A 21,803-nucleotide genomic window follows, 5' to 3' on the forward strand; every position below is an offset into this window, starting at 1 on the left:
AGCAGTGCCTCAGTGCCCTTCCCACTCATCCTCCCTGTGTAAACAACCTCACAAACTGCCACCCACATCCTTCTCATGCACCACATCCTTATTGCCTGATAGTTGCCTGCTTTGTTCCCTGTGCTTCTAGTCACTTATGATCCCTGGAGCAATTTAAGTCTCTCCTACTGCTCCTGGCAACACCCCTTCCATGCTGGATTGGTTCCCAAGGGCTTCCAGGTCCTGACAGGGCTCAGGGCTGAGTCTCTGAAAAGACTATACCTGGTACCACAGTCTGCAGGCTACTAACAAAAATGTGTGTGAGGAAAAATAGATTGGAAGAAAATACTCTACAAAATGGTGTGGCATGTCCCATTCCTGTGTTATGTTATGTTGTGCTGTGTTGTTGTGGAGACTCTTTCGAAGCTGCATTTCAAGGGGCTACTTGGATCAATGGACAATATTTGCTTCAATTCTTTCTAGATGCTGTCTTATATAGACTGACAAATACACTGTCAAAATCCATCCTTTCAATAATCTCACAATTTGATAAAAAGGTGGTTGAGAAAGAAATAAAGAAAAAGTAAAGAAATATCAGTTTGAGCCAGAAAGTCTAGGTTCTGTACTAGAGACAAAAAGATTTAGGGCTCATCTCCAGTCAAGTTCTATATTTTTAAGAGTAAATATATAATTGTCACTGCATCAGACAGTAGTGAATCAGTAAACTGAACGGGACATAATGGAGCAGGAAAGATTATACAGAAAGGAAGAAACAAATGAAACTAAAACTAAGATGATGGTAACAATAATGATAATTAATCTGAAAAAACAAGTTGGATAATAGGACAGTGACAGTTAAAATAGAAGTTAAAAATAAATAGGCACATTTTCTGTTCACCAGAAAGTGTATGTCTTTTTAAATTAAGGGAAGGTACACATGCAATGAGGGAAAATAATTCTTGAGAAAGCAGGGCAATTTCATTCTTAGTGTATTTTATAAAACTACTAGTAAAAGTGGAGTGGGAAACACTATATATATGAGGAGCCCTGTAAAAGAGCCAAATCTTTGATAATGGGGGAAAATTATAACTAGGATTTTAAGGGTTTGGGAGCAGGTATTATGGACTGAAGAGGCAAGTTCTGAGAGGTTCCCTTTTCCAAATGGCATTAATTTTCCTAGTCTCAGCTTTAGCCAGCTGCTCTTCATCCAGGTGCCGGTTCTGGCTGGAGCATTAGGAGCATAAAGGCTATATCCTGTAAAGCGTGAAGGAGAATATTTGCATACTCTATGTTTCCCAGATAATTCAAAATATATGGTGGAAAATAATGACAGTATCATGCCAATCAACACATTAAGTGTCAAAAAATCTGCAGCATCACTGATTTTGTCAAGAGAAGAACTCTTAACATTATGATCCAGTTGGTTCTTTGTTTTTCTGAATTATTTAGGAACGTTTTTTTGTATCTAAATACCAACAGTAATGAACCTCACTAGATTTCCTGATCATCAGAGCTAGACTGTGGTTTCCCCAAAGAGCATATCAAATATTAAACATTACCGGAGGATTAGCATCTGACACCCCAGAAAAAGCAGCAGTCATTAAAATATGTTTTCAGAAGAAATGCTGTGCTGCAGCTCTCTGTTAATCTCACTTTCTCTCTTCTACATTCCTTATTGAATTTATATTAAATATCAAATATATACAAAATCTCTTACTAAGATTTAATTACATGATTCTCAGTGAATATATACTTGAGCTTAAGACTGTCATTGGGACCATGAGACAATGTGTTTTCTCACAGGAAAAGTCGCTGATACCGTTGTATACAAGATCGTCTTTTTACTGGGGAATGCACCTACGCTGCAGAGGAGATATACCCTACTCCAAAGCTACACATGAGTAACCATTTGTGCTCTAACAGATCCATCTTAAGAACTCACATAAGTCTACCAAGAAAACAGAATAACACACAAAACTCACAGAGGATAAACTGGTATGTTCCCACTGATAACTGAGACAGTGGTGGATCAATCTGGACATGCACTTATTCCATAATACTACAGTTAGGAAAAAAAAACATTTTCTAGGAGAGGTGTCCTCTGATTTTTTTTTTTCAAGATCTATGTCTTTTAGATTACTGTCTTTACTCTGTTAAAGTGCATGGGCTCTATTACTGTGTTTTTCACACCTCCCTCTAATATTTCCATTTTATTTATGAACATTTTCCTAGAATCAAACAGTTTCTTAAAAATAACACAGTACTTGCAAAAAGTCTCATCACCCACAGGTTTGAAGGTGATGTTGGTAAAAGAATTAAACTGCTATAAAACTTCTAGTGGAGTCGGGTGTCTGTGCACTTAATAAAATATCTTGTAGTCTTTGTTATAAACTCCAGTTTTGCTCAGATTGTTCATTTGAAACTGAAAAGTCAGTCTGTAGAATCTCGAGTAAATCATTTCACTTGCTAAGAACAGGGAAGATTGGGTGAGCAAGTAATACAGTAGCCATAATACAATAAGAACTACAGAGAAGGTGGACATGAGGTCAGCTGAAAATTTCTCTAGTCACAAACAAATGCCATGGAAACAATGTTTTGGAGAAGATATGTAGACTTGTCAGATATGCTTATTCGCACAATGTCCTTTATATGGTAATCTCTAGACACTGCTGTTACATGAAAAAGAAATAATGAATTAAATACTCTGAACTCCCTGAGCTATGACTTATTTGAAAATCTAAGTTAGTAATACTTCTTAAAGATACCAATTATTAGCTAAGGGCAACATGGAGCACTAAATTCCTTACTGACAATTAGATATTATAATTTTAGATATTATAATTATAGATATTATATATTAGATATTATAATTTTCTAAACTTAATTGTTTCCTCAAATGAAAGAATGATTCTTCAAGTTTATCCTTTCACTCACAAAATTACTCAATATAAAATTTCTCACATGGTCCCTACAGTGAATCTAATGGACTCATTTGTTCATTTTTATCTAGCACTAGTTTATTTACATGTCTATATAGCCTCATCTTCCAGCAGCCATTTCTTAAACAATATCTACGTGGGTCCTGCTGTGGAAGTACAATGACCAGCAAATAAATCAGTATAAAATGTACAGGAAAATGGCACAAAATCCCCTTGAAAATTTAACTTTTTTTTTCAAGGTAAGAAAATAGCAAGTGAAAGGCCTAACCTATAAAAGTGAAATAATGAGCCAAAATCAAACACATTAAAGAGAAATTGTAGCATAAGGACCAGTGAAAGACTTAACAAAGATTGTAAAAATTATAATAACCCCCCTGTCTTGGTTTGAAGACAAATACTGGGGCAGAGACTCCAACAAATGTCTTCTCCCCTTTTATTAAAAACTCCCCCTCTTTCACCAATACAGAGAGACAAAATGCAAGGAGATATAAGTGAGAAAACATCTGTTAACTGAAAAGAAATATAACTGTAACAAAAAAAACCCCCAACAACAACAAAAAAACAGTTTAAGCCAGTTATAGAAATGATTCCCAGTCTCTTTCCCTTTGGTGCACAGACAAGATGGTGGCCTACACAACATCTCTCTTCTTTCCCTGGTCCCATTTTCCCCAGGGAGAATGAAGAAACTAGTGAGCTGCTGGCCTGGATCCTGGCACCACAGTAGTACTGGTGCAGGCTCTGCCTCTCCTCTTGGATGGCAACAGTGACAGCAGGCAGGGACTACAGAAACGGGAAATGAAGGGGGAAGCCCTGGAGCAGCAGACGGTTCCAGGCGGCTTCCCCTCGTCTGGGACTCTGCTTTGACTCCCCTCACCTGCTGTGAAACAGCGCGGCGTCTCAGATTTGGTTTTACTTTAGTTCTCTCTTTGCACTGCCCGTGCCCCAGGTGGCTACCCCTGGGGACATACCTTCCAGGGGTACAGGATACTGTGCCTGTGTAGCTCTGCCTTCCTGAGTCTGTGTGTAACTCTCTTTTCTCTCTGCTCCACCAACCACATGGTCAAAGGTGTACAGAATTCCAGTTCTGCCCCGGGAGGACTACCAGCCCATGCTCCTTCCCTAGCCTCCACCTGGCTGTGGTGAAGGGAACAGTTTCTCCGAAACAATGTTGGAAAAAGGGAGTAAATACAACACCTTTTTTAACCATGACAATCCCTTTCGTACAGAGTCCATGGCTGAACGGTTGGTGAAAGCAGTTCTGAGAGGTGTCACCGACAGGATTCAGGACAGTCCTGTTGAACAGCTATGTGTAAAACATTGGGATTTTACCATCTTTCCACCTTTTCTTAAAGATGCTGTTTTGGGAGGCAACTGAAATGATTTCCTGCTTTAGGAATATTGCAACAAGTGCCTGAAAGGTTTATCCTGAGAAACATTCTTTTCAGTGAAGATAAAATAATGAGATGATAATGAGAGGAGGGGAAGGAAATTTCTTTAGGTGAGAAATTATAGTGGTATCTAGTTTTTCACAGTAGAGGTGGGCAAACCAGACCCAGGACAACATACCCAGGACAATTCAGTGGTAAAAGCTGGGAGTTCAGGCAGAATCTTTTAATAATGCAAGAACTCAAATATATGAAGCAATTCTCCAAGTTGGATCATCACATGAATCATTATAAATAAGTGCAAGACACATCTTAAAATTACTATGAAATGGAAGGACACTGAAATGATAAAGCAGCAAACAGATTTTTTGAGCCAAACATTTTCTTTCCATCCAGCAGAGCTGTGTGTTCTTTAACATTCATTTTAATCGTATTTCAGAGGCTTTATTGTCTTCATTTTTCTAGGTCTGTTAAAGCTAGATGAATTTTGCTTCACTGCATTACTGATATACAGTGTCTCCAAATGCAATTATGTTATCCTAATATCTGTCACCATTGCTGAGGCTTAAAATTTTAGTTTCCCTTAAAGAAAATATCTCTGAAATTGAGCTCGTGGAGGGTGCTTCTGCTATACTTTTATACCAAACCCCTTGATAAACTCTCATGTTTTGCAAGATGCATATTTTAATTCTTGTTTGTGTACTTGCTTGCTTGCTTGCTTGTACAAAGAAAAAACATGCTGCTGCTCACTGCCCTGCCATTGGGACAGAAACTTCTGTGGACAAAACTTGCTGATATAGTCTCTTCAGTTTCTTAATACAAAAAGGGGAGTTTGCAGTAGGGTTTACAGATGCTGATTTCAGTGTGACTTAGGGACATTCATAAGTCCTTTAAGACCTCACAGCTTTCCATATCAACATATAATGATTCTAGATCAAGGGCTATATTATCTCTGTCTTTGCAGATCATGACAGAAATGTGTATCAAAACATAATTAGTATTTAAAACTGGAAAATGTTGGTTGTTAACAACCTCACTGCCACCCCCATCATAAGGGCTTCTGATAGTTCAGGTAGTTTCAAGGAACTTTTCAAATTTCATCTTCTACTTCCTCTGCTTTGTACAGCCTGTGCTTATAAGAAATATATGTAGAAGAACAGAACTAATTTGGTACTTTTAAGGATTTTCAGCACAATGTAGGAATTTGAAAAAAAAATGGTTCCTTCTTAGTAATAGGTATAGCTAACTAGTTTATGTACAATTTCCTGGTTTTGTGGAAGGCTTTGTTTATTAACAGGCAAGTTATGGGAAGCTAAAGAATTGGACAGCCATCTCCTCCCAGAGGACATTGGATTGTTTCCTTTGTGACAGCATTGCATCAATTGATATAGTAGGGCATGTTAGGAAAGGAAAACTTCTGATAGACTCCAGTGATTATATCATAGGTACACGAATGGGTCTAACAAAGTATAATGACAAATTCTCCTCCTAAAAATGTGAACTAGTATGATACAAATTACTATTTATGTCATATTATCAACTTTTTGTTCTTCTTATTAAGACCTTGTGTAAATCATGAAGAAAGATGGGAGATTTCACACATTAGTCATGGTAAAATGGTGAATTTCAAAATTAGTCATAGATTATTTAAAATTATATAGAAATCTAGTTAAAGTCATTTTTAATCATTAAGGAGCTACTTAATATTGTATTCATAACAAACTTGAATGTAACCATAGCATTTCACTTATAATCAACTCCTGAATTTTTAATTTCCATATCAAACATGAAGTACATGTTTTACAATCACCTTTAGATATGTAGTTCTGAAAACAAATTATTTTTTTGCAATATATATGCCAGTTTGCAACAGTGTGAGAGGTCAAATTACTGTATTAAAATCTGAGTTATATCATCTTGTATAAAAATAAATAACATCAAATTTACGTACTTTCAGCAGTTGTATTTACACTTGACCTTAAAAAAGTCCTAGATTTTGCACTTATATATCATATTGCTTTTGAAGTGACCCTGAGAATTTGTATTTATTTCCTGTACTCTGAACAAAAACAATGTTTCCCTACTGTTTGTGCTACGAGATCATTTATTGTCCAATCTATAATGTGGAAAGATGAAAAACTATTGACCTTCAGCATCAACTAGGCCAATAGCATTCACTGAAAGTTGTAACGAGATCTTCAGCATCCTTCTCTACCTTGAATCACGAGGATCATTCTTTCAGCTCATCCTTCATGACAATTTGGGTCCATGCCATCTATTTCTGACAACCTTGGTTAGTATTATTTTGTGTATTTACACATAATTTTAAGAAACATAATGCAATTTTGGTTAGTTGTTTTTTCCGACAGTGAAGACCTACATGGACCCAGAGACTAATCAGACTTTTTCATTCCAGCTGCACAGAGCTTCCTAGGTTGATATGAAGAGAAAAAGAAAGCAAATGTGGGTTACTTTGTCTACTATATTGTGAAAATCTAAGACTGCTCATTATCCAGTACTTTTTTCTAGTATGCTTCTAAATAACTGCCGCAGCCAATCACTGCCATGTACTGTCATATTTCCCAAATGTTCCTCTTGTTTTTGAAATTATCATTACTGTAATTTGAAAGTATGACATAAAAACCATTGCAAAGTTTTTCACAGACCCTGAAAAGTGGCTATTTTGGATGCTTATCTCAATTACAGCTGAAGATTATTTTTGAAGCACATACTTTTATAACTGCCAATAAAAGTAGTGAATCGTATCAATAGAGTTATAAATGAGCATGGAAATATTTGGAGAGCTATTGATGGAATAAATGTCATTCCCTAAAGCTCTGGTGTCCTGTTATTCAGGATGTGACTCTCCCTGGTAAGAATTTTCAGTGAGATCTGATGATTCCATTCTATTTGGGTAGCACACATGTTTCTTATGAAGTGTTGACATTCAATACTTTAAGGAAACATTGGATGTATTTATAAGGACAAGTCTTTCACTGTGGTGTACCATGATTATATGCACCACTTGTGCATATAAATCCACAAAATTCAGTGTTCCCTGGCAAAATCAAACTCACTGTGTCAGTGCTGAACAGTTCACCTGAGTACATAGTGTTGAAATGTCTGTCATCTACCACGAATAAGACATCATGCATCTGGAAATCTACAATACATTCAGATAGGTTTCAACTCTCCCATCAGAAAATTTTACTTTAAAAAATGGTTATACCTGAGCATGCCATGGCATCAGTTACAGCTAAGCAATTAAAAGAAAATCTGAATTGACTCAGTTTGCAAGACTTTCTGATTTAGGAATCTAAATTGTGACACTCACCTGTTAATGCATTCAGTGATAAAATTTTCAATAATAGCAACACATTCTCCATATAGAATAAGGATCTCCATTTAGGTCTTCAAAATGCTTTATACTAGTGTTGTTGTCCAAAAGGTAGATAATAATAAATAATCTGGACACAATCCACATCAATACAGTGAAGAAACATTTTACAGAAGTTGATTTCCTTGTTTCAGTTGTTGATTTTTCTTTGCATTTGTCTTAGGTTAGAGGGAGAGAAACAGGTCCCTTAGCTTGTAGTAGTGAATGCTATACTGTTGTGGTTTAGGAATGGTACTCCCCAATTCAGTGCCCCTACCAAGACTCTCCAAATTACACATGATTCTCTTGCTTCTTCACTCTTCCCTTCTCCCTGCCCACTGTGATGGGATGGAGAGATGAACTTGTGGCACAAAAGGCAAAGATCACTGGCTGAGATGAGAACAATCTACAGGAAAGAGGAATGAGATAAGAAAGTAAACAGTAACAGCAATAATATTAGTGACAGAGGGTAAAGAAAAGTACAATTCATATGGAAAACCACTTATCATAAACAATATGCCATGTTTTTTTGACCAGAAGGAATGCCTTGTGCCCAAGAGGGAGTCCCTTCACTCCTCACACCTGGCAAGAAAATGATGCGAGGTGGTATAGAATAACCCTTTCCTGGCTACTGCAAAAATTTAACCCGTTCCTGTCTGGAATGAGGACAATTGTAAACACTTTTATAAATTTAGATTAAGTGCTAAATATAAATGCATGTTTCCATTAGGTTCAAAACAAGTTCTGACCAGCTTTCTGTCACTGAACTTGTGAACAAACAAGAAAATATTTTCTGTTATTACTTCTTCTAACATTTACAGTGCAACATTCCTCTATTATCCAATGCCTCAAAATTTTCTCACTTGTGATCGAATTTATGTTGCAATAAGAGCTTCAGGCATAGAGGGAGTTAGGATGATGTTTGAATGATATCAAGGATTTAAATTATTTTTAAAGTTGCCTAAGAAACTGGATAAAATTCTATTTCCTACAGTGCTGAGGAAAAAAAAGATGATGATTCAATATAAGTGTATGTAACATAATGTGAAACATTGTGTTGTAGTTTAGGCCTTAATTTTAGTAGGCCCTGAAAACAGTATGTAGATTGAAGGGAACAAGCATCACCTGACTTCAGCAGCCAAAGAGATACTGCCTATCATCTGACGTCAAATCAAGTATAAAAACAGGTGTAGGAGGTGCCTAGCTTTTGGTCTGCTTCATAGCCAATGCTGAGTGAACTTATTATCACAGTGCGGGGAAAAGTTAGGCCTTGTCACCAATTCACAGCTGCTTATTTTAGAAGTACACATTTCTTTTTCATTGGTGTTCTCCTCTCTTGGCAGGTGTCCTTGGGGGTAAGTCTGTTGAGGTGTTTCTGTGGTCTGGGTGGTTGGAATCTGTGTTATTTAGGTGGGCAACTTGGTGGTTCTTGGTTTTTTTTAAACATTTGTATATATATGTTATATCATATTCTGTTTTTAATTTTCTTTCTTCTATGCAAAATGTAACAAGCTCACTATTTTAAAGGTTAATTGTAGTTTTTTCCTCAGGGTTGTGGGAGGGTTCTCTCTTTCTGTGTTGGGCAGTTGGCATTTTGCCAGCTCAACTTAGCACACAGATAGTTAGTGGCCTGTATGGAGAGACCAAGGACCTTGGCTGGCTTCCTGGGAACTTGGCTGTATTCCTGGTAATTGTTATATAAATATCACTGGTTTATCTGTATTGTTTTGGATGCATTCTGAACATAAACATAAACAACATGGTTTCCCACTGGATGCATGTATTAACCCTTAAATTATCTGTCTTTTTGAGTACAGACAGCTGTCCTGTGTCAAGATCTGAGGAAAATGAGTACAGCTACTTTTCCTTACCCGAGTTTGATTTTGGTTTTGATTTTGATCTTGATTTTTATATAAATGACCTCATAGCATAATTACCAGACTTACCAGTGTTTCATGCTAATCCAGTTGCAAACTATTTATTAATGATGTTGTTGGTAGCTAATGCTGTGGTAAACCTATGGAGGGTAGTGAATGTGATATTGTTTCTGTTGCCTCGTCGTAGAACCAGCCAAAGTACAAAGGTGATCTTACTGGGCTGTGCCTTAAAGAGGGCAGTTCCTGGGTGGCAGGGAATGTGGGCTGGCCTGGACAGGTTACTAGGATGGTTGACACCCCCAATTACCTTTCACCCAGAACAGGTGCTCAACCCCAACAGATTGACACATCGCTTGAGGGATGGATGCCTTGTCCATCCTGATCAGAAACAGCAGCTGCTTCCCTCTGTTAAGGTTTGGCCTGTGCATACCTAGCCACAATACAATACTCCCAAAAGGTTATGGGGGAGGCAGGAACTCAAACTTCAGAAGAGGCAGGAGCCCAAACAGAGGAGAGGACAGAGACCGAGGTTATAGAGGCCCATGTTATGGAATAGGTAGGGACACAAACTGGGATAGAAGTAGAGACCCAAACTGTTGAAGACACAGGGACCCAAACTGATATGAAAGAAACTAAAGATACTCTCGTTGAGATGAATACCCAGGCCATAAAACCTGAAGTTGTTATTGCTCCCGTATTGAAAAAGAAGTCATGGACAAGGAGGTCTACTGGAGCTGGCCAACTAGACACAGGAGGAGCAACAGCAGGAGATGGTGAGGGACTAGGGCTAAGTCCTTCAACAGACAATGACGGTGCAGGAACTTCAGCAGGGGAAGCCAGACAATCACTGGGAAGGCAGGGATACCCAGAGGAAATCAGACAAGAGAGCCGTGAACCCAGATCACTGACCCCAGCCTGCCTGGTGAATGAATTCTTACCTGGCTGCACCAATGCTGACATAGAGGAGCTGCGAGTTACCTGTTGGATGGTTATGAAGCACAACACCGAGGCACTATTGCCAGAGATGATAAAATCAAAAAGGAGCTTGCAAAAACACGAGGCAAATGCAATCTCTTGATGTGACTTTTCATAAGTGTGATTGAATTGTACCCATACAAGGAAAATCTACAGAGTTGCCCAAGAAATTGGACAACTGCAGATGAAGCCATCCAATATCTACAAGAATTGGCACTGTTAGAACTTCTTTATGGCAAATCACTCAATAATATCAATCCCACTACTACTGATCCAGAGTGTGTCCCTTGCACAGTGCCCATGTGGGAAAAAGTAATTCAGGGTGCCCTGCATCATTTTTCAGCTGCTTGATAACAGTTTTACTTCCAAATGGTAATGATGGAGACCAAAATATGAGTGAAATGTGCACTTAGTTACAGACAGAAGTAGAAAGATTGAAAGCTGGCTCAATCTCACAAGCCAGCAACTCAGATTCTAGGGACAGCTATGATTTTTGCTACCAGCAAGTCCCTGAGAAAGAGGTGTCCTATGAGAACTCTGATAAAGTCAGAACAGAAGAAAGGTCCCCGTTTCAGTCTCGGTCCTGTTTTCAGTCACCTCATGCTGCACGCAGGAAAAAGGAAAGCCCCAGGAGTAAGCCATGTAGTGAGCCTAATTGGGTGTGGTCCGTTCTGTGTGAACTGGCAGAAGGCATGAAGAAGTGGGACAGTGAACCCATCTCTAAACTTGAAGCCTGATTACAAGAATTAAGACAGAGAGAATTAAGACAGAAGGTAGCTGGTAAAAAAGCTGTCCAGATAGTTGAGGCAAAGACCCTGGAAAAGAGACCTCAATCTCCGAGATGGAAAAGGACAAACTCCCTCAGTTCTGATGTCGGAGCCTCTGACAGAACATTGCTGAGGTCAAATAGTGAATACTATGACCAGGAGCAGCAATAGAGGGCCCCTGCCTCTGGCCAGAAGGAGAAGAGGGACAACTGATTCTGTTGGAGTGTGTGGATTCGGTGATGTGGCACGTCTGACCCACAAAAATATTGAGCTTTCGTAGATACAGTTGCACAATGCACATTGATGCCATTAAGGCATAAAAGCACAGAGCCTGTCTGGATCTCCAGAGTGACATTTTAGATAGCATGGACCTTAATAGTTTACCAGATTCTCAGTAACTAACTGATATCTATTCATAAGGGCTTTGTTTGAGTTCTTGGTCTTTGAAGGTATTTGGCAAAGTCTACTAGCTGGAGGGGTGGAAGACAGCCCTGAAAAGAACAAGGACTGTTCAAGAGCAGGAAATAATAGAAATGAGATATGAGTTTTAATGTCATATGATATGAAATAAGGGGTGAAGATTGTGGTAGTTTAGGCCTTAATTTTAGTAGGCTTCAGTTCAGTAGGCCCTGAAAATGCTACGTAGGTTAGAGGGGACAAGCATCACCTGTTCTAAGAAATCAAAGAGATATTTCATATCATCTGACGTCAAATCAAGTATAAAAACAGGTGCAGGAGGGGTCTTGATCAGTCCCCTTCATGGCCGACACTGAGTGAACATGTTATCGCCACACCAGTAGCGTTAGGCTTTACCACTACTTCACAGCTGTTTAGTTTGGGAAGCACACATTTTTTTGTCATTGGTTTTCTCTTCTCTTGCCAGGTGTCTTTTGCAAGGAGTCTGTTGAGGTGTTTTTGTGGCCTGGGTGGTTGGAATCTGTATTATTTTGGTGTGCAACTTGGTGGTGGTTGCTGTTGGATTTTTTCCACATTTGTATATATATATATGTGTTGTATGCTGTTTTTAAATTTCTCTCTTCCATGCAAAATATAACAAGCTCACTCTTTTATGTGTTAATTTTAGGGGGTTTTCCTCAGGGTTGTGGGGGGGTTTCTTTCTTTCTCTGTGTTGGGCAGTTGGCATTTTGCCAGCTCAACCTAGCACACATTGTAATTCCTGGAGACCATATTTCCCATTGCATAGAATTTAACTTTCTACATATGTGTTTCCAGTGCAGTGCCATTCTCTGATCAGTTGCAACTGATAAATTTGAAAGTTGAAAGAAATAAATTATCACAAGTATGTCTAATGGCAATAGGTGGAAAGTTGCAGTACAGTAGTCTGCAGTTTTAAATGCTTTTCTTTTACAATGAAGCATAATTATCACAGAGTACTTTTTAATAGACATGTCATCTCTAGTGAATCCTTTCAAGATTCTGCTTTTTTTCATATTACTTAAAAACACCTATTCATTTAAAATGGGTTCTGTTCTGTTGTTTGTTTAAGAGCTTCTTATCTACTAATCTTTACTTGAGAAAAATCCTCAAGTATTCAATTTGGGAAATAGATTTCACTTTTAGTGTAGCTGTTCCATTTCCCATTCAGACATTTCACTTTTCCTTGGATACTATACATATCTATTTTCCTTTGCTGTTTGTCAACATTTTATTAGTAAATATTTTGCAAGGAGGGAGGGGGAGAGGGGAGAAAAATAGTTTATGAAACAAAACTCTACCTATTTCACAAGCTGTTTTCCCCAAGTTGTGCCCTGGAGTGAGCTGATGGGACAAGACTCCTGCTTTGAGTGCCAGAAATAAAATATGTTCTTCTTGTTTGGATCATACATTGTCTGAGGCAGGAGTGACTTTTTTTTAATTTGTTTGCACTTTACACAGTCTCTTGGTGCTGAAAATAAGGATCTAAAGCCTCAGTTTTAATTAGTAATTAAAAAATTATGGAATATATAGAGATGTGTGGAATTCATTATGTAATTAAAGCATAAAATAAAAATGTGTATTTTTTCTTTTAAAAGTTTTAACATTCCCCTTTTCTTTTGCATTGAAGATTTAGCTGTTTTATTTTAACTGGAGGAATCAAGACTAGCATGGAGAAAAAAAGACAAAGGAAGAGCAAGACAATATTTCAGAAAAATTAAAAATGAATGGTAAAAAACAAACAAATGAGGCAGAGATGACTCTTTTATACCAGTGATGGAGCTGGCTTTACTTCCTTCGTGCATTAATTACTGTTTTAAGATATAGTCTTCAATTTTTGGATAGTAGCTGCAGTAACAGCAATAGTTGTTATTGGCAATTTCTTCACAAGTTTCTACCTCAGCTTAATCAGAGCAGGGTTACCCTGAGGAGCTAAATTAAACTGAAAGACTGAGGAAGCACCCCAAAACCCCTACTTTGAAAAGAGGGAGAACCACTACTTTGTGCTAACTCAGACAAATCTTCGATTTCTCAGTAACATATTCCTTGTTTTTCTGGAGTAATAGAGTTGCTTGGAAAAAAAATTAAAGCAAAAGAAACAATAATAAAAGCAACATTAGATGATGGAATCTGACCCTAGCGCAAAACAACCTGCTCCTTACCTGCCCCTAAAGGTTAGGGTTGAGGTGAGGGCCAACATTCATTGCTACTGTCTAGCCTCCATCTGGTCGGTAGATAAATATATTCTTCTGAGCTGTCAATCAAGATCTTCTCATGCACTCTGAATTCACTCAAAAATAACCCAGCAGTTCTGGAGCCCACAGGAAAAAAGATACTTTACTCAGCTGCACTTCTTTCAAATACATATTCTAAAACAATGATAAAATCATCAGATATAATGGATTATTAGAGCAGATTAATTCATTTGATCCATGTAGATTAATACTCACTGTCTGTTTTTAAAATTATTTTTTCTCCTTTTTTTTCTATTTTACAGTAAAAATGTTGTCAGTGTTCACTGTCTAAAGGCCAAACAGAGTGAAAAACTGTGATCTGGTATTTGCCAGCTTGGGTTTCCATATGCAAGAGTAGGAATGTGCTATAGTAGTTCATTGATCCAACTTCCCTTGTTTTTTACTTCTTTTTTTGCACAATAATAGGAAGGGAAATATCCCAGTGATTGTTTGAACAACTTGAGCTTTGTTGACCTGGGAACTGTTTTTCAGTGATCTAAGTATTAACTTGGGCTTTTAACATTTTTGTAGCTTCAGATTCAACAGCTCTTGTAGATCTCCACGCCTGTGTTTTCAGCAGTTACATTTGTTAGATACTCAGCTGTTGAAGAAGCTTGTAGATATTTTTCCATGATGCTGGTGGTAGAAGTAAAAAGGGGAATAATGAATTAATGTTATTGAATTGTAGTTTACAGTGGCATATGGCAGTCCATGCTTAAATATTCTCCCCACAGTGTCTGATAATGTTTCTACTACAAATTTTATGCCAAATAGTGAATTGAGTGTTTTTATAACTTATATTTCGGTTTGCTGGTTTTGGTTGTTTGTTGGAGTTTTCTGTTTCTTAGTATATAATTTGCTATTTTGTTAGTAGAAAACATTCTGGGTTTGTCATCAATTTCTACAGAGCAAGTTTGGGGAAAAGTAAAATCAGTGGCAGGATCAACAAATACTGCTAAAATATTGTTTATCACATGGTGGTATGGGTAATAAATTACCATGAATTCAAAGTTCCCACTTGTAACTTAAGTCACACACTCTTTGCCAAATACCTTCAAAGACCAAGAACTCAAACAAAGCCCTTATGAATAGATATCAGTTAGTTACTGAGAATCTGGTAAACTATTAACGTCCATGCTATCTAAAACGTTAAATCAACCTTGCTTTGAATCTTTTTGGGAGATCAAAAAATCTGCTAACTTTTCTTTATTCTCATTTCTTCCTTTTAGGTTTGAAGTGTGAGCCTTTTGTTCAGGCAAGACTACCTAGTTTTCATTTTCCCTCTCAGTTCCTACAGGCTTGATTCAGCTGAGACTGGGAGGTGCTAAAAATCAGCTTATTTTTCATTCTTATTTTGATTTGTGTGCAACAAAGTTCAAGGAGTTGGCAAGTCTTAAAATACTGGCTTTTTCTGTAAACATAAATGGAAGATGACCAGTCAGCTTGTCAGCCTCTGCCTGACAAAAATCTGATGTCACCACTGAGCAATAAAAGCAGAAAATTATTCTTTGGGACAAGATGTAACAGGAAAGCTATGAGAGGGGACAATTCTTCAGAGTGTTGAATAGCATATCTGTAATTTTTGGGGCCTTCTATGGCAAATCTGGTGAAGGACTTTGTTTCTCCCTTGTCATTCATATATATTCCTCTACCACATGGATGACCTCATATGAGAAACCACATTATTGAAATAAGCTAGGTAAAACAAAATAGATGTTTTCGGAGGAATAATTTGGGGTGATTTCATCAATGTGATTTACTGAGAGGCCTCACATAGCTAAGTCAGCAGTGTCCAGGGGCCAAGGTGTGGAAGAGAATGACAACTTGGTCCGGAATTATCCAGATTTCTGTTTATTGCAGAAGTTTCCATGCTTTCTGATACATATTTCCCTTCAAAAATAAAGCCACCCTAGAATGGTCATGGCAGGCTCACTTAACCCAGCTGCACACTCAAGGGATGAGGGGAGGAAGAGGAGTTCAAGGAAAACAAGAGTTTACAGAAGGATGAAAGTGAGGGTTGGGAAGTCTGAGTTTTGCTCACAATTCTGTGGTTTTTGCACAACAGCTTTAGAAAATCAGTTGTAATTAAGCTTCCTCTTGGTAAAATGGCATAGCAGGGGAAAAGAATGAGGCAGACGGTTTCTTTGTTCAATATGGCTAGCTGTAGATCACTATGACCAATACGTACATACTAATTAATTTTTGCATATCGAGAGTTCTTGCCTCAGAAATTTAGTAGCTTTTCCATTGCTAAATGAGGAGAGAGAAGTTCTTATTTTATTTGATTGGGTTATGACAAAGCTTAAGAGTCATTGGAGGAGAGAGTAGCTCAGATTAACAACAAAAAAATGCAGGCTATTTTTGTGCTCATTTGGACTTTGCTGATTTGCTATCCAGACCTACACATTCTGTCTTTTATGTGTTTTTTGAGTTGACATAATGTTGATAATAAAGTATTGATGTGGGGTCTGAATGTCTCTTAAGACTAAAAACAAGAAATAAAATCTAAAGGAAAAAAAACCCTAAATATCAAAAAATGCAGAGAGGGGGTGAACAAAGGAAAATATGTTAAGCTTGTGGCAAAAAGGATCAGGCAGAAAGGAGAGATAAACATTCCGATGAAAATGTATGATGAATGCCACCTAGTTGTGCCAGATTAGATTTAGTGAGTGTGTTGTTTCTTCCAGACTTTATAGATATTATGGACTTCCTTTAAACTAGAAAAACCATGGGTTTAATTAAATCTACCTCAGGAAACAAATAACCAAAACAATAGTTTTAATTATGGTAAAAAAGGACAACAAACGGGCAAGGGCAAAACGAATGGAGAAGTTATAAACCCCACAAAACATGAAAGAAGAGGGATGAAACTTAAATGTATGTACTAATTATGTTTTAATATTTTTTTAATTATCTTATTAACAAGTGGAGAATCAGGGTGCTGAGACTATGGACAACGTTGCACATACTAACCTGTATATATATACAATGTTAGGGCCTTAAAATGTCCTATGTTTGTATGTTTTGTGTCCCTGATTTCATGTATTGGACCACATTTTAAATTTAAATTTCACTATTAGAACAGGCATGTGTTTACAATGACTTCTTTCAATGCAGGAATGTACTTTGCCCTTCTGTTTGAATACTAAAAACTTATGCAAATGCACTGTTGGTTTGTTAGCTGCTTGGTATTATAAACATTCGTAAAGTCTGTGACTTTTCTTAAAAGTTCTCTTTCCTGGATTCATGTTATTAGAGGAGCAGTGCTGCTTTCATGTTAAAAAAAAATCCGTCAGCCAATCTTGCAGTTTTAAAGGGCTGGGATTGTGTTAAGTCTCCATGAGTGTTTGGCATTATAGACTTTTTGGTTGGGTTCTTTATTTTATTTTTGAAATAGCACAGTGAGTATTCTGGAGTACTCCAAAGTGTTTTATCAAAGTGCAGTGTCACTATCAAATACTATCCTCTAAAATAATTCAGGCTCTGAACATATTTTAAAAATATGCAGCTTAAAAATCTTGTAAAAACCAATTAGTTACATGTGATAACTGGCAATTTACCTTGACATATTTGAGTCATGCCTGAATATGCAAGTAAAATTGTGAGGACAGATCTTTGCATCTAAGCAGAGTACCATTGATCTCAGCAGATTACTGCTACATCAAGATTTTTATTAATAATTTTAAATTTATTTCTTGACCTCCGGGATCCCAGACTTTTTTCCTCTATTCTCTGCACTCCTATCTTCTTTTAGCTATGGTCTCAGAACTCTTATTTATACCAATGTTGATGTAAATAATTATTATCCGTTGCAAACCAGGCTTAATGCATTTAAGGCAGAATCAGATAAGATTAAATCTGCACTGAATCTTCACAAACCTTAGATCTCTGATTATGTCAAATTTGATTGCAGAACTCATTATCAGTGGAATAATATATCATCTATAGATTTGTTTTATGTTGGCTTTTTGAGTTAAGTTTCCAAGATTTCACATACTCCGAGGTTAACTTGTGGCCACACTGTTTCTTTTTAGGCAAATAAGCTGTAGTATAGCCCAATCTGTTTAAAGAAAGGGATATTGCCACTCCTGTATTTTTTCCTTCTTTTTTTTTTTCCATCAACACAATTGTTTCTGCTCATTGGTGTCTTCCTCCCACTCTTGCAACAGCTGCTTTACTGTGACATCTTACCTCCAGCAAAGTGGGAAGATGAGCAGCTGCTTGCAGAATCAAAGCCAATCTTCTGCCTGGGATCAGTTGGCAAGGATTTCTGTGAAAGAAGCGAGGATGCAGTAAATGATATGTACTGAATTAATTGTACCTGCTACCAGCCTGTCTCCAAAATGTACTGGAAAATGTATCCATCCATTTGTGCAACAGCAGCAACAACAAAAATGACTCCCTAATCATCTTTGAAGGTTAAAGAGATTTAACAAATCAAATCTGTTTATTCATGGGAACTATAGCAGTGCTGATGAGTTTTTTAAAAATTCAAATTGCATTTATTTCTTTTCAAGTTGCTCTCAATCAGGTTTTTCAGTAAGGCTGTGTATATGAATGCAATTTCTTGGTGTGAGGGAAGGACTTCATTTATTTACTGTTATAATGGTGTTTTGGAGATTGAGTCATCTGATGATTCACTCTGTTCAGCTGCATAAGTAATATTGCAAGTACTGACAGAGGACTAAGCTGACATCCTGTAATAATTGTTGTTTTGGACTTCCAGATACAGTAAGGTTGTTGAAAATACCTAGACTTTCTATGACACCAGTGGTTAGCATTGCTTCCACTCAGGATGTGAGAATGAAAACATTCCCCTTCCTGATGCTCTCATGTTTGGTTCAAACCTAAATACTGCATGTCTGTCACAACCCAAAATACTTCTGTGCACACTGCAGTATGCGCACAGGGTTTCTGTGAAGGATCAGGGCTTTAGATTGGTCTTAGCTCAATGCACACTAAGGAAGAGACTAATTTTCCTCTTTTTCAGAATAATTTTGAACTTCCTAGAACAGCATTTCAGAAAAATACAGTGGAAGCATAGTTATTATCTAGGGAAAGGTAGTCGAGTTGAGTATCATAAGAGAGATTTTCTATAAGCTGTTGACAAAATCCATTTACTGTGTGAGAAATGATCTTGACTATGTTGTCTACCAGAAGACAGATATTGTTTTAATGGTGTTCTTGCCCATTCTAACTCAGGAGTTTGGCATTTGTTCACCACATGAAAATGTTACATCATGCTCTTCTGAGGTAGGTAGTGAATCTGATGGTTCAGAAGATCCTTCTTGATAGTGTTTTTCCCCTCTAACCTTGCATTTCCAGCCAAAGAGAGGCAGAGGATCAGCAGAAGAACATGGTACCTTCAAAAAAGGGAGAGATGTAGTATGTGGGCTTTCACCACTGTGCTAATACAAGAAATAACTGATTCTTTGCCTAGGAACACAGACTATGAAGAAATCTATATTTGCTTTCTACAAGCCCATTTTGAATTGAATTTTCTCCCAGCCCAAGTCTTGAGGGCATCCATCTGTTGCTATTATAGAATTTTTTTACTCCTACTGCTGCATCATAGATAAAATGTCTTACGTCCCTATAATCTTAACCTGCAGAAGCAGAGTGGTTAAACTGCTCTCATGGCCAGTTTGTGAATAGAAAGCAAGCCAGTAATCTATCCTTGAATATCTGGGGACGGATTAAGTGGTAGAGAGCCACAGGATCATCTTTTCTTCCACAAAATCCTGAGTTAGACCCTGATAAATGAGGAGAATCTGGAGCCTATTACAGAAAGGTTGAGAACAGAAAAAAAAAAAAAAGGTGTCTTTCATTTAGGTATTTTTGTTTTGCTTTGTTGGGTTGGTTTGTTTGTTTGTTCGCTAGTGTGTTTTGGATTGATTTTGGTTTTTTATTGTATAGCATTTTGAAGAAAAGGTGCTAAGTTTCCTACCTACATGTTGTAGTTTGGAATTATTATGTAAATTGTCTCCCCTGCCACTAACTGCCCATGCCAGTAGTTAACAAAAAAAGTAGTTAACTGCTGATCACTTGGGTGGGGGCAGGTTTCTCTCTTTTGTTCTTGGGGACTACACACGTCTGAGAGTTGGGGATGTGTGTGGGGTTGAGGAGAAGGCGGCTCGCTGCTGCTGCCTGCCCCGGGACTGCTTCTGGCCGCTCGCTGCTGCTGCCTGCCCCGGGACTGCTTCTGGCCGCTCGCTGCTGCTGCCTGCCCCGGGACTGCTTCTGGCCGCTCGCTGCTGCTGCCTGCCCCGGGACTGCTTCTGGCCGCTCGCTGCTGCTGCCTGCCCCGGGACTGCTTCTGGCCGCTCGCTGCTGCTGCCTGCCCCGGGACTGCTTCTGGCCGCTCGCTGCTGCTGCCTGCCCCGGGACTGCTTCTGGCCGCTCGCTGCTGCTGCCTGCCCCGGGACTGCTTCTGGCCGCTCGCTGCTGCTGCCTGCCCCGGGACTGCTTCTGGCCGCTCGCTGCTGCTGCCTGCCCTGGGACTGCTTCTGGCCGCTTGCTGCTGTTGCCTGCCCCAGACTGCTTTTGGCCGTTCGCTGCTGCTGCTGCCTGCCCAGGACTGCTTCTGGCTGCTCGTATTTCTGCTCTTTGGACAGGGAACACAGGGGGAAGAGACAGAGTTCATCTGAGAGCTCACCACTCGTCTGTCTCGCTGGAGAGGGACTGGAAATTCACTCTGCAGCCAGCCTGGCTCTGACACTGACACTGCCTAAGAATAACTTTCCTCCTGGAGGAAAACCTGCTGAGTTTGGTTGTTGTGGGGGTTTTTTTCTCTCTCTTGTGGTGTTGGGGAAGTGGTTTGCACTAGCCTGTTTACATACATATATATATATATGTATATATATATATATACATATATATATGTGTGTGTGTGTGTAATATATATATATCACTTAAGAACAGTTATCCTTCTTGTATTAAAATTCCTTTTCTTAAATTTGATACAGAGTGGCATGATTATTGTGGAGAAGGCCCCCTCCCCGCTTGTGAGTAAACATTTTGGTTTTTCCCCTCAAACCAAGACATATTTTTGGCACCCAACATGGGGCTTGTAAACAAAGAAGGATAACTGTTCTTGTGCCACCATGTGTGTATTTAGTTTAGGGTTCTTCAGGACCATTCTGTATAATATATTGGCTTTTTGTTGGTACAAATTCATGCCGAAAGGAGCAGCAGGTTTAAGTCTTATCAACCAATCAATGAGTAAAACTCAAATAGCTGCAATTATTATTGAGTTCTTGCTCTGGATTTATGGTGCTATGAATTCAATGCCTATGGGTGTCATTTGGATGCTGTTCTCAAAGCTGTTTTCCTACCGTAACCTAAGCTGCTACCTCTGGGGATTTAGTGATAATAGTACTGACCCTTGGGAAGGAACAAATGGGAGTTTTTTTTCCCAACCCTTCATCCATTCCCCCTTCAAGTCTGCTACAACAGCTTTTGGGATGTTTAAATTCTCCCTGGATGCCAGAGATATCTTGCTCTTTATGATTTTTCTGCAAGGTTGTATTCCTGTGGCCTACAGTATGTTTGAAGGTAGGGCCAGGTTTTTTCGAGAACGCATTCAGAAGCCTAGTCCAGTGAAGGGGGAAAAGAAAGGGAGTAAAACCCCTGATGTCACAGTGAAGAGGAAGAAGGAAGAGGGTAAAACCCTGATGTCACAGTGACGCAGGACAGAGCTAAAAAAAGGGAAGAGGTTAAAAGCCCTGATGTCACAGTGACACAGGACAAGGCTAAAAAAGGAGAAGAGGGTAAAACCTCTGTCACAGCGACGCAGGACGAGGCTAAACCAGGGGGACAGTCCAAGCCTATGGAAGT

The sequence above is a fragment of the Pithys albifrons genome, chromosome Z (genome assembly GCF_047495875.1).
Source record: "Pithys albifrons albifrons isolate INPA30051 chromosome Z, PitAlb_v1, whole genome shotgun sequence".
Taxonomy (NCBI): Eukaryota; Metazoa; Chordata; class Aves; order Passeriformes; family Thamnophilidae; genus Pithys; species Pithys albifrons.